This window comes from Colobus angolensis, unplaced genomic scaffold (genome assembly GCF_000951035.1).
Source record: "Colobus angolensis palliatus isolate OR3802 unplaced genomic scaffold, Cang.pa_1.0 Scaffold32, whole genome shotgun sequence".
NCBI lineage: Eukaryota > Metazoa > Chordata > Mammalia > Primates > Cercopithecidae > Colobus > Colobus angolensis.
In genome coordinates, this window is record NW_012116488.1 from 8,513,727 (window position 1) to 8,525,556 (window position 11,830).

General features: G+C 43.9%; 1 long non-coding RNA gene across 1 annotated transcript; it reads right to left on the reverse strand.

The window, feature by feature from the left end:
• Positions 1-1,958: 1,958 nt before the first annotated feature.
• Positions 1,959-7,336, reverse strand: LOC105518482. Its single transcript, XR_001002842.1, has 3 exons — positions 7,225-7,336; positions 3,799-4,316; positions 1,959-2,486 (listed from the first exon to the last, which is right to left on the reverse strand). It is a non-coding gene; the product is annotated as an uncharacterized LOC105518482 (long non-coding RNA).
• Between the last annotated feature and the right edge of the window lie 4,494 nt (positions 7,337-11,830).

The following is an 11,830-nucleotide window of genomic DNA, read 5'->3' on the forward strand; positions in this document are numbered from 1 at the left end:
TGAAGCTGAAAGTCCATGGTGTAGTGAGACCTTTGAGACTGCCCACCGAAGGCTTTCTGCAAAGGTGTGAGGAAGCAGAAACCATGACTGAGTGAAAGACATGGAGGGAGAAGAAGACACAGAGTGGAGGGAAGAGATACGAAGGCACAGAATAGTGAGTGGAATAGGCAGGGAACCATCAACAGAGGGGCCACTCCCTCCACCTGAGGTTCTGCTGTGCAATTTTAGTCTAGGAGTTGGCAGATTTCTTCCACCAAGGGCCAGAAAGTAAACACTTTAGGCTCTGCAGCCTTATGGTGTCTGTTGCAAGTACTCACCTCTGCTGTTGTAAAGCACTGAAGCAGTCATAGACAATGAACACTTCTGAAACTAATGAACACACACCTAAAAACTGGAAGATGCCACAAAAGTACAATTCATTTTGTCTCAGGAAACTTGAAGATGAGGTTCCCAGGGCTATTTTCTCACACAGTGGCAATCACCAGGAGTTGGAGGGAGCCTGATCATGGCACCTGCTCACCAACATTGCCCACCCAGCTCACATGGGCAGCTGAGCTTGGGAACTTGCAAGCATCAGGTACTGCAACCACCACCTTAGAACCAATATCTCTAATCCTTCACCAACTTATAAAGTTAGTATCAGCATGACTATTTCACATAAGAAGAAACCGAGGCTGTGGAGTTAAGGTGACTTTTCCAAGATCACACCGTTGATAAGTTGCTGAACAAAGGTAAAACTGTTGGAAACAAAAGCAATGTTTTAGAAGGTTCTGGAAGAATTGTTCTCTTCCCTCCTCTTTCCAGCCCTCTTCCTTCTGATCTGGCCTCCAATTTCTCTCCTTTTGCTGAATCTCTTTAATTTCTTCAGGACATAACTCCCAATGTGAAAGAAAAATACACATTGCCTTTTTTTTCTCTCTCTCTAAATGTAATTTTCTTGTCTCAGATGCAACAAATTCCTTTAAGAGTGAAGATAGTGCCTTAGGTTTCCTTTATTCCCCCAGAGAGCTTATCATAGCCAGAGCAAATGATAGATCCTAAATATAATCAATCATGGCGGTGGTGTGGGGAGGGGGTTTTTAGCTTCAGTGTCTGACTTGAACTTATTACTAATAACATACAATTAGATCCAGGGAACTAACTCCTCAAGCAAGAGATCTGAGAAGAGAACCAAGAGGAGAATGAAGAAAAACAAATTCATGCTATAGCCAAAGGACCCACACAAAAATCTACGCAATCTGCATAGTGGGAAGGACTGAGGAGTTGGAAGACTTGAGCTCAATCCACAGATCTGCCGGAACACACTCCTGCTACCTGCAATGTGGTCGGAGCCCCAGCAACCCAAGAATCACCCAGGAACTGGTTAGAATTGATCATTCTGGGCCCCACCCTAGAAGAACAGAATGAGAATCCCTAGAGGTAGGCCCGGAAATTGGTGTTTAATGATCAGTTGGGGTGATTCTTAAACACACTGAAATTTGAAAATCACTGACTGCATGCATGTTGCTGTCTCTGGGGGAACTTTAAAAGGCAGTACTGACTGGGTTGGGGTTGCCAGATCTAGCAAATAAAAATACAGGTTGGCCCAGTTACATTTGATTTTCAGATAAACAACAAATAATCTTTTAGTGTAAGTATGACCCAAACTGTGTATTTTATCTTGCATCCCAATCCCCTTTCTAACCTCAGGGATTCTCATTTCATTGGTCTGAGTGAGGCCTGGGCTTTGGGATGTTGAAAGCTGATGTGCAGCCAATGTTGAGAATGGTGGCCTAAGGCAGGCCCCCACCTGCCATATTCCATCCTGAGGGCTTCCCTGCCTCACTGTTTCACCTGGATTCTAGCTCTGGGGTTGGGGAATGGGATGGCAGTAGAGGAAGTCGATTTTCCTAGGGTGCAGCAGGTTGTGGATATTGAAAATAGGGTAGAACCATCAAATAGGAAATCCGCTGTGAAGATATGTCATGATTTCCTTTATTCCACAGCTGAGTACAAATTGCCACCATTTTCTTCAGGAGAGACAACAAAACCCTACCACACAAATACCTAAGAAATCAAAGGTTCTCAATAGCAAGTTACATGGGCCCTTGGGTGGGAGGTGGAGAGTGTTTGGAGGAAGGACGTGGACAATGATACATGACACTGTGATTTGAAATGTACTTGAGCACTTAGGCTAATGAATCAAGTGCACTTGATCACTCCAGAAATCCAAACCTTCTTGATGTGTTCTCCCTTTCTTGGAGGCTGAGACTCTTATTCCCAGTATCTCAGGCTTCTAGAGGAAAGTAAAGCAAGGCATAGGTGGGAGAAGCTCAGTAAACAAAAGGGCATTTCCCTCATGGCAGAGTCAGCTGCTTTACACAAGGTCTACTCTCACGGCTTCTCCAATGGCCGGGACTTGGTGTAAGCTGAAGGTTCTCTTCCCTTGGAAATGAACTTGGCTAAACATGTTGCTCCATTCAGCTATATGAAAGAGGTCATTCTCTCTTTGGAAGGAATATTTTCTCCCTTTGCCCAATGATCTGTACTTTACAGGACTGTAGAATAAAATTGCTCCAACCTGGAGCAATCACAAGGTTTCAATCATTGTATTCAGAAGTACTAATGGTACCCAGGGACTTTTTAATACAGGGATCTATTTTTTACCTTGGATCAAGCTGAAAATTCATCTTCTACATTTTAATTCTTTGTGTCCTATTTTTTCTAACTCTTCTGCTTAAATCCTTCTACATATATAAATATACTTATGTTGTCATCCCTTTCAAAGTATTCTGTTAGTACTACTTCTTGAGGTGCCCATTCTTCAGCTTGCTGTGTCTAACTCCCTATTCAATGTCTTCTTTCCTAGTGCAATTTCATGATCTTGTATTGAGTTCGTCTTTGAAAGAGCTTTGGTTTAGTTTTGCTCTATCTTTAAACCTATGAGAATTCCATGTGGCCCAAGTTTGAGAATGTGTTGCTAAAAATATATATATATATATTGCATGTCTTTCTACAGGGACCCTAGACCTGTGTCTCGTGTTTTGGACTTCGATTCTCACATCACAAGGGCAATGTAAGCTTGGACTCTCCCACCTTGCACTGTGTGAGCTTGTAACTTTGATTTCTCATGAGAGGCATTTTTTTCCTACCCAGAAACCAAGGTACAAGACAAGCTTTCTCACTGTTTCTCTTAGTCTATCAGATCTTTTAAAGGTGCACCTCTCATGCTAGGAGTTCAGTTCTGGTTCCCACCATATACAGATTCAAAGCTGCATTTCCTGTCTTTCTGTAGGCAAGAAATTTCAGACCCAAAGGCCTATAATCAACAGCTCTGAAGGACAATATGGTATCAGCAAACTGAACTTTCATTTCAAGTACCTAGGCATTCTCTTTCTTTGAGTTTATGTGTTCATTTTAAAATTTATACTTCTCCAGTATTTTTGTGTATTTGTATGAGGAAGGTGATGCTTACTGGTTCAGTCTGCCATGTTGCTAAAACCAGAAGCCTAAAAGTTAATCTTGCAACCAAAGAGTCAGAGACAGTGAATTCTTTCCAGTCCACTCAAGAATTGTTGGCAGCAAAACAAAGGATATGGATAGAGAGTCTAGGTATAGATCAATACAAAGTAAAGAGCTGTGGTTGTGATTTTGCAGAGATGTTCAGAAGTTACTCAGACAAAGTAAAGCATGGAGCAGACAATTCCAACAAGGTACTGGCATTTTGTAATTATAATCAATTATTCATTATAATTGATCAATAGCTATTTCTGCTTAACAAACTATCTCAAAACTTTTGGCTTAAAATAGCAATCATACCTTATGATTTTGTGGTCAGGAATTTAGATAAGGCTCAGCTGGGTGGTTCTTCTGCCCCACATGATGCCAAGAATGGTGTTCTGCTGGTGATGGGCTGGACTGAAGAATCTGAGAATGCCTTATTCATATGCATGATACACTCTCTGGTTGGGTAAGCTGGGATTGTTGACCAGAACAATAACATGTGGCTTCTCTAGCATGGTGGGAAGATTCAGACTTCATACGTGGCTCAGGCCTTTAACAGAAAGTTTCCAAAGACAGGAAATGAACACTGTCAGATTTTAAGTTCTTAGCATCTTTTCTGCCCTATTTTTTTCATTGAAGTAGTCACAGAATCCATAGAAGGGGTCTTTTGGCAGGTGATGTACCTAAGAATTTGGGGTCATCTTTCACCTGCCATGGTAAGGCAGAGAGCATGAGCTCTGAAGCCAAGCAGGAGCATGGAAAATGTTAAGCCTTTCTAAGCTCTTTCTTACTTTCTGACTCCAAGACAGTTTCTGAGCTTTTGTTTTCCTCATCTGAAAAAGGGAAATATTAACATGGAATCAGATTGAAATGTTTCAGCTACATTAAATAAAATAATGGTAACCTAAAAGTGAACATCATGAATTTGAACAGAGAATTGGAAGAAGGCAATCTTTTTTATGGATATTTGAGGAGGAAAGTGCTTAAATTCTGAATTAAAGATTGAGGTCACTTTGCTCTTTGGAATAAGGAACTTGCTTCAAGAAAAAAATGCTTATCCAATGATAGACTAATGTACAGTGTATTAAAAATAAAACAAAAGTGCTACTGTGAAGAGAACCTGCAGATCACCGATGAAAAAGAAAGAAACGTCTGGAACATCTGGGTTGAACCACAACAGAGATGATCCCCTTAGATGGTAACTTTTAGTGAAATGATATTAAAAGTGAATGTCAGACTCCCACTACATTTTATTTAGACTTTGAAATTTATCGGCCGGGCACGGTGGTTCATGCCTATAATCCCAGCACTTTAAGAGGCCAAAGTGGGTGGATCACCTGAGGTCAGGAGTTCAAGACTAGCCTGGCCAACATGGGTGAAACCCCATCTCTACTAAAAATACAAAAATTAGCTGGGCATGGTGGCAGGTCCCTGTAATCCCAGCTACTAGGGAGGCTGAGGCAGGAGAACTGCTTGAACCCAGGAGGCAGAGGTTACAGTGAGAAGAGATCACATCACTGAATTCCAACCTGGGTGACAAGAGCAAAACTCTGTCAAAAAAAATACATATATATTTTATATATATTATATATTTTTATATATATTTTTTAGATATTGTATATATTTTATATATATTATATATATAATTACACTTAAATTAAGTGAACAATAAATTATAAATTGAGCCTATCCCAGGGTTTCAGTCACTAGCACCTGATTGCTTTATGATGCTCAGTACAGCACATATCGATAAAGCCCTTCCAGCATCACCTGCTGCAATGTAAGCTCTCTGTACATTTTAACACTGGCCATGCTGCTGTAGGGAGGGTTATTATTCAGCTTTGGAGATGCTAAGGGTCACACATCCACCTGTGAAGGCTTTATTTGGACCCAGGACAGATTCTCACCCATGGGCATCCTGTTCACACTTCACTAGGCTGGGCTAATTACACCCACCTTCTCTCTGCCCTGAAGGACTTATCACATAGTTACACCTATGAGAATTTTCAGCAATCTCAAAATGACTTCCTCTGGAAGTATTTGCAAAAATGGGATAATGGTAGAGGCACTAAAACTGTTCCTACACTATAGAACCAGCAACTCTCCTGCCTATAAAATGCAGATTGGGGTAGGAATGGAGAGAATAAGATAAAGTGTAAGGTCTTTCACCTCCAAGGCACTTGGATATTATATCTTTAGACTGTTTTACTGACTGCATTATTCCCAAATGCTTTCTGGGGGAGGGGGGACATTTAGAAAAGTGAATTTCTTATGGTCAAACCAATATGCTGTGGTTTATGACAATTTTATACATTTATGGCTAAGAACCTATCTGCAATCACTTCCTAGACAAAAGTTAATTGTCTTAGAATTGAAAAAACGTAGTTTATTTTTTACACAATTTCTGGGATTGGATTTCCCAACATGCAACCCAAACACCTGCTCAGAGCACAGGCAAAATAGAAGAAGTCTCACCCCAAAGTCAGCAGCAATTTTTAGAAAAACTTGACATATAAAAAACACATAAGAGCTATTACGTTGGACATTCTTGCTGAAATGGCTATATATATGTGTGTGTGTGTGTGTGTGTATAATTATTATTATACACACACACTCACATTTTTCTTTTGAGTCAGGGTCTTGCCCTGTCATTCAGGCTGGAGTGCAGTGGTAGGATCACTGCTCACTGCAGCCTCAACCTCCTAGGTTCGAGAGATCCTCCCCACCTCGGCCTCCAAAGTAGCTGGGGCCACAGGCACATGCCAACATGCCTAGCTAATTTTTTAAATGTCTTATTTTTGTAGGGACAGGATCTTGTCATGTTGCTCATGTGGGTCTCAAACTCCTGGGCTCAAGCAATCCTCCTGTCTCAGCCTCCCAAAGTGCTGAAATTACAGGCATGAACTACTATACCTGGCCTGTTATATATTAATTTTAATTTCAAATACCCATGAAAAGGGGAGCAGATTAATTTTAGTACTTAAGGTTCAAATATCGTGGGCTCCTGGGCTGAAGCTCACAACCCATCTACAAACACCACAGAGGCAGACACAGCGAAAATCAGACATTGAGGCTCTCCTCACCTGCCTCTGTCTCCCTCCATCTCTGCAGCTCTGCGATGCCCCAAGCAGGAGTTTGCTTTGTGTAATGGGCAACCCAATCTTGGCAGGAAACCAAAATTCAATTTCCAGGAAAGGCAGAAAAGAGGGCTCTAAAAACTAGAGGACCTCTGTGGCCTTGTGGTCACCTCTCCTCTCTTGCAAAGGCACAGCTGTCACCAGAACCCCACATCTCCACCAGCACAGTGCCTCTGAAGATGCTGTAAGCGTCTAGGGAAAGCCAGCCAGCTGAAGGACGCACATGTGCGCACACACACCAACTTCAGGATGGCCATCAATTCCGTTCCTCCTTTACCAAACATTGTGACATGCCTTTTCCCTCTTCTCTCTCTCTCTCTGTCACCAGCCTTTCCTCCCCACCTCTCCCCCTTCACAACTCCCAGTTTTATTAGTATTATTATTCTCTTAAGTGGCACTTGTAGTACCACTTCCTGCTCCATCAGGCCCCGCCGAAAGCGACGGAAGCACGCCCTCCTCGTCGTGACATCTGTCTTGGCGGCAGCCTCCTCAGGCGGTTCTCTTGGCAGCCTCCACACTGCCACCAGGCCTGTCGGGTGGCTCCACGGCTGACGGGCTGTCACCGCCGCCTCCTCTTGCGGGCTGCCATTTTCTTTTGATTTACCTTTGATTCGGAGGCATTTGCATGCTTTCATCACTTGGTGGACAAAGTCCTCAGCAAGTCCCCCATGGCTGCTTTCTGTGTAGGCAGCCAGGAAAGGGGTGGATCCCTCTGTGACTTTGCTTTGAGGTGTAAATGGAGGCCCGGCTGGCCTATGTCACGGGGAGCCCGGAAGCGGGTGTAGACTGTCACTTCCCGGCTCCCCGGGAGACGCTGTGTAGTTGCTCCTCGCTTTGGCTCAGGAGCTGCTTCGCCAGTGACAAGTGTCCCCCGTGTCAATTAGTTTATTAATCACCCAGCTAGACAACTTGGTAATGTGGTAATTTCAGGGTTAGACTGCACCGAGTTCTTCCTTTTCTGGCTGGGCATACGAGCTCGTTAAAGGACTTCCCCTGCTCTCCAGAAAACTCTTTCTCTGCCTTTGTGCACATCCCAGTGAAGCCATTCAAAACTGCAACTCCTCTTCCCCCGGCGTGCGGACAGGAGGGAGGACAGGGTTAAATTGCTAATCGAGGTTTCGTGAGGTCTGCCAGAGCCGAGTCTCCAACACTTACATCTGTTCAACAATTATTACAGCATTTTTGTCATAAAAAATTCAACACCCTGAGTGTCGTGCTAGCAAAACCTGAAAATTTATGCAGTGAATAGAATAGCTAATTTCTCTAAGGAAATGCAGGGGGAAAATTACAGATTTTACTTAAATTCTAAACACCAGAGTGCACACATCTGACGCCCTCTTTGGGTTTTTTCTCACACCACCGGACTGAAGATGTCTTCCTGTCCACCAAGAAGCGGGGATGGCCCTGGACACATGCTCTGACCTTGGAAGAAGCCGTACTGTGAAACTCCAGGCTGATCTATGCACCCACCCAGAGTGTCTCTGAAAGACCTCTCTCCCAATTAAATCCATGCGTGGTATAGAGTCAGACTTTGATTCCAGAGCGAGGTTAGCATGATTGGTTTGCATTTTTCCCACTCCTTTCTTCCAATTTGCCCCCACGCCTTTAAAACAGCTCCTTGGAGAAAACAGAGGGGATGGAGAAGAGCCCCGACAGCATCGAGAGATCGAGAGTCTTTAATCTCCTTAATTCATTTTAATGCTGTTTGATGCTTGCAACGGCAGCATTGGAGTTTGCCTCTCTGCTCCATAAAGGTCTGGAATATGGATTTTATGCTAAAACTAAAGCTGTCTAGTTAGGATGCCAGCAGAGTGGAACAATATGCTACAGGCGATCCTCAACTATTCTCCAGGGCTGGAGCCTGACTTCCCCGACTGGGTGTTTGCTACCTTAATCATCATTGCAGTGGGATGAACAGGAATTTCTTGCACTGCCACCAAATTAACGTTATCCAAATTTTCAGAGATTCTACTGCAGAGAGAGGATACTTGCTCCACTCTCTTAGTGACTGCTCCAGGAACCCTATTTATTTTCACTGGAATGAAGTGGTCAAAGGGACCTGCTGCCCTCTGCCCACTTACTCTGTCTCATGATAGCTCAGTATGGTAAATATTTTCTCTGTAGGGGCTAACATCTCCCAGCCATCTCACCTCAGGGCTGGGGAGCACGGCCACATGCCAAGGGCAGAATCCATCACTGGCATTTATGTCTTAATAAAAGCATGTGCTGTTTTCAAATAAAGTAAACACTGCAGCCATTTCCTCTCTCCAGCGGAGGTTTTTCTCTTTCCTTCTGAGTCATACCCTTCTAGAAGGTGCAATGTGCCTTCAGAAGAACCCAAGGAGGCTGTGATTCAGAGGTTCCAGATACACAGACACAGCTCTCCAGGCCCTGTGAGTGGCGGTAACAGAATGAGGAGCCCCCCACCTCCTGCAGCCCAGCTCTGCCTCAGGCACAGAGCACCCACCAGGAGGAGGGCCAGCCCCACCTGACTCCCAGGCAAACCACGTCCCCCGGCACTGGTGTCACTGCCCAGGTGCTGCCTCTGGCTCTGTCACACATGGATGCCTCCCAGTGGGTCACATCCCAGCACTGTCCTCCTGCCTGATGTCCCCCCAAGTCTGTCCTGGGGCTGGAGAGCTCTAAGGAGGGGACCTACAAATACAATGTTTGCCAGCCAGGGCAGAGCCTAAGTGACCCCAACCAAATGAGTCCTGCTGCGGCCCTGCATGGAGACTATCAGAAAAATAACACAGACATGAGCTACAACCACACTGCTGTCAGTGTGTCCCAAGCTCTCGTGCCAAGCACTTTGTCTGGCTTAATTTTCAGAATCGCCCTGTAAAGTACATATGATCATTCCCTTTTTCTTGCTGATGAGTCCAGAGCTCAAAAAGATTAAACAAATTCACCAAGACTGCCCAGCAAGTAACCAGTAGGGCCAAGATCAGATATCAGACAGGTCAGACGTAGAGCCCCTGCCCTCTCCACCATGCCACCCTGCCCTTGAGGCGGCTTTCCAGTTGAGAAGTAAGTTTAGCACAAGATGCACAACAAAAATGGTAACAGGGCAGAACTGAGGAATGAGGCATGTCTGCCTGTTGGGGGCGGACCATGCCTGTGCAGCCTGCTCTTCAGAGGAGAAAGGCCGAGAGAAACCGGAAGGTGCAGGGACTTAGCTTGACTTGAGAAAATGAGGCTTTGGGAGGAACCACTTCCAAGAAACGTTTCTATTGCCCTCTTCTTGCTCCAAAGCTGTGGTTTTCCAAGCACGTATCCCATAGAAGAGAAGTTTCAGGTCCATCATGGTGGAAACGGTGCTGCAAAACTCCCTACAACTGTCAGCATTGATCTTCTCTTATTTATTTATATGCCTGATCTTAACGTCCAGGTCCCAGGAACATCCACCCCAGCAAGACCCCCTTTCTCCACCTCCACCAGCTGTTTGCCAGGCAAGAAGATCTTAGAGCCACACTGTGTGCTGACTGCCTCTACGGCAGGTACCCTGGACCTCCACAGCAACACAAAAGGATTGTAACTGTTTCCACACATACCTCATGCCATTTGTTGCCACATAAATTCCCCCTAAGCACAGTGGCTGAATGAAAGCAACGAGTATGTATTGCCCCACAGTCTCATAGGTGAGGAATATTTGGGCACAGCTTAACTGAGTCTTCAGTTTCAGGGTCTCCTGCAGAAGGTAGCCAAGGTGCTTTCAAGGGCTGCAGGCATCTAAGGCTTACCTGAGAACAGAATCTGCTTCTGAGCACACTCACGTGGTTGCCGGCAGCAATCAGCTCCACAAGGACTGCTGGACTGAAGGTCTCAGTTCTTCACTGGCTGGGAGTCATCCCCATTTGCTTGTCCTATGGCTTTCTCCATAGGGCAGGTCCCAACAGGACAGCTTGATTCATTCTTGTAAGCAAGCGAGGAAACAATAGGAGACAGGCTGCATGCAGGACAGAAGTCATATCTTTTATAAACTAATATCAGAAATGATATCCCTTCCCTTTTCACATATCCCGTTCACTAGAAGTGGGTCACTAGGTCCAGCCCAGGTTCAAAAGAGGTGCCCACACAAGGATGCGAATACCAGGAGGCAGAGATCTTGGGAACCGCCTTACAAGTTGTCTGCCTCACACCTCAATCCTACCCTTTAGAATGGACAGTTTTCACAGTGTTGTGGCCTCATCTATCACTGGGAGGCCTGGAAAGAACTCTTTCAATTCTCCTGTGCCAGGAACCAATTTTTTTTCTCACCTTATGGGTGGTTTCTAAAGACACCGAAATACCTGCTCCTCTTTCTCCACAAAGTCTCTGCCATTACAGGGACCCAGAAAATGTGCTGTAGCGTCATAGCCCTTTACTAAGCCCCTGCTACAGATCAGACACTGAACTAGAGCTTGAAATATTTTGTCTCAATTAATCCTTAAAGCAAGCCTAAGTGGCAGCATTTAATGAATGAATGAGGACTCAGAGGCTCAGTGAGGTTAAGGAATGTGCCCAGTACCATTCATCCACATATGTAGAGGAGTCTGAATTCAAACACAGGGTGTATTTTTTCCATTTAGCCACAGACTCCCAGAATTATTCTTGAAGCTTCATTTCAGAGGAATTACACATTCATTCTGGGTCTCATTGCATTCAAAGAAATTCTCACATATGCTACTTATATGGAAACCTAAGGTTTAGCATAACTGTATGTTCTGGATTTTTAAGTGAATTATGCCATTTTATTCATTCAATAAAATAATTATAGAAACACATAGATAAACATGAATTGCTTACATTTATTTGAACCATATGGCATTACCATTGCTAGTGGTCAAAATATCAATTGCCAGTAATTCTATAGGGTTTAGTCTAATGTATTTTTGCTCATATTGATGCTTACAGATGGACAAATGAGTCTTTCATACTATAAATAATCTTTACACCACAACTTCTATAGACTTAAAAAAAATAAAGAAACAAAGGTTTCCTCTCTCTGTAGATACCAGTGTATGGCAAAAGGAACAATACTGACAATATTTAATGAGCATCTCTGCTTGGACCTTTACTATTAGATTGTATTAAATATTTACAACAGCTCCAGTGTAGATACTGTGATCCCAACTTTTATACTGAAGATGAATCAAGTTTAAAGAGGTGGATGATTTGCTCAAAGTCATGCAGTGAACTGACAGAATCAGCCTCATAACCTGCTAAAT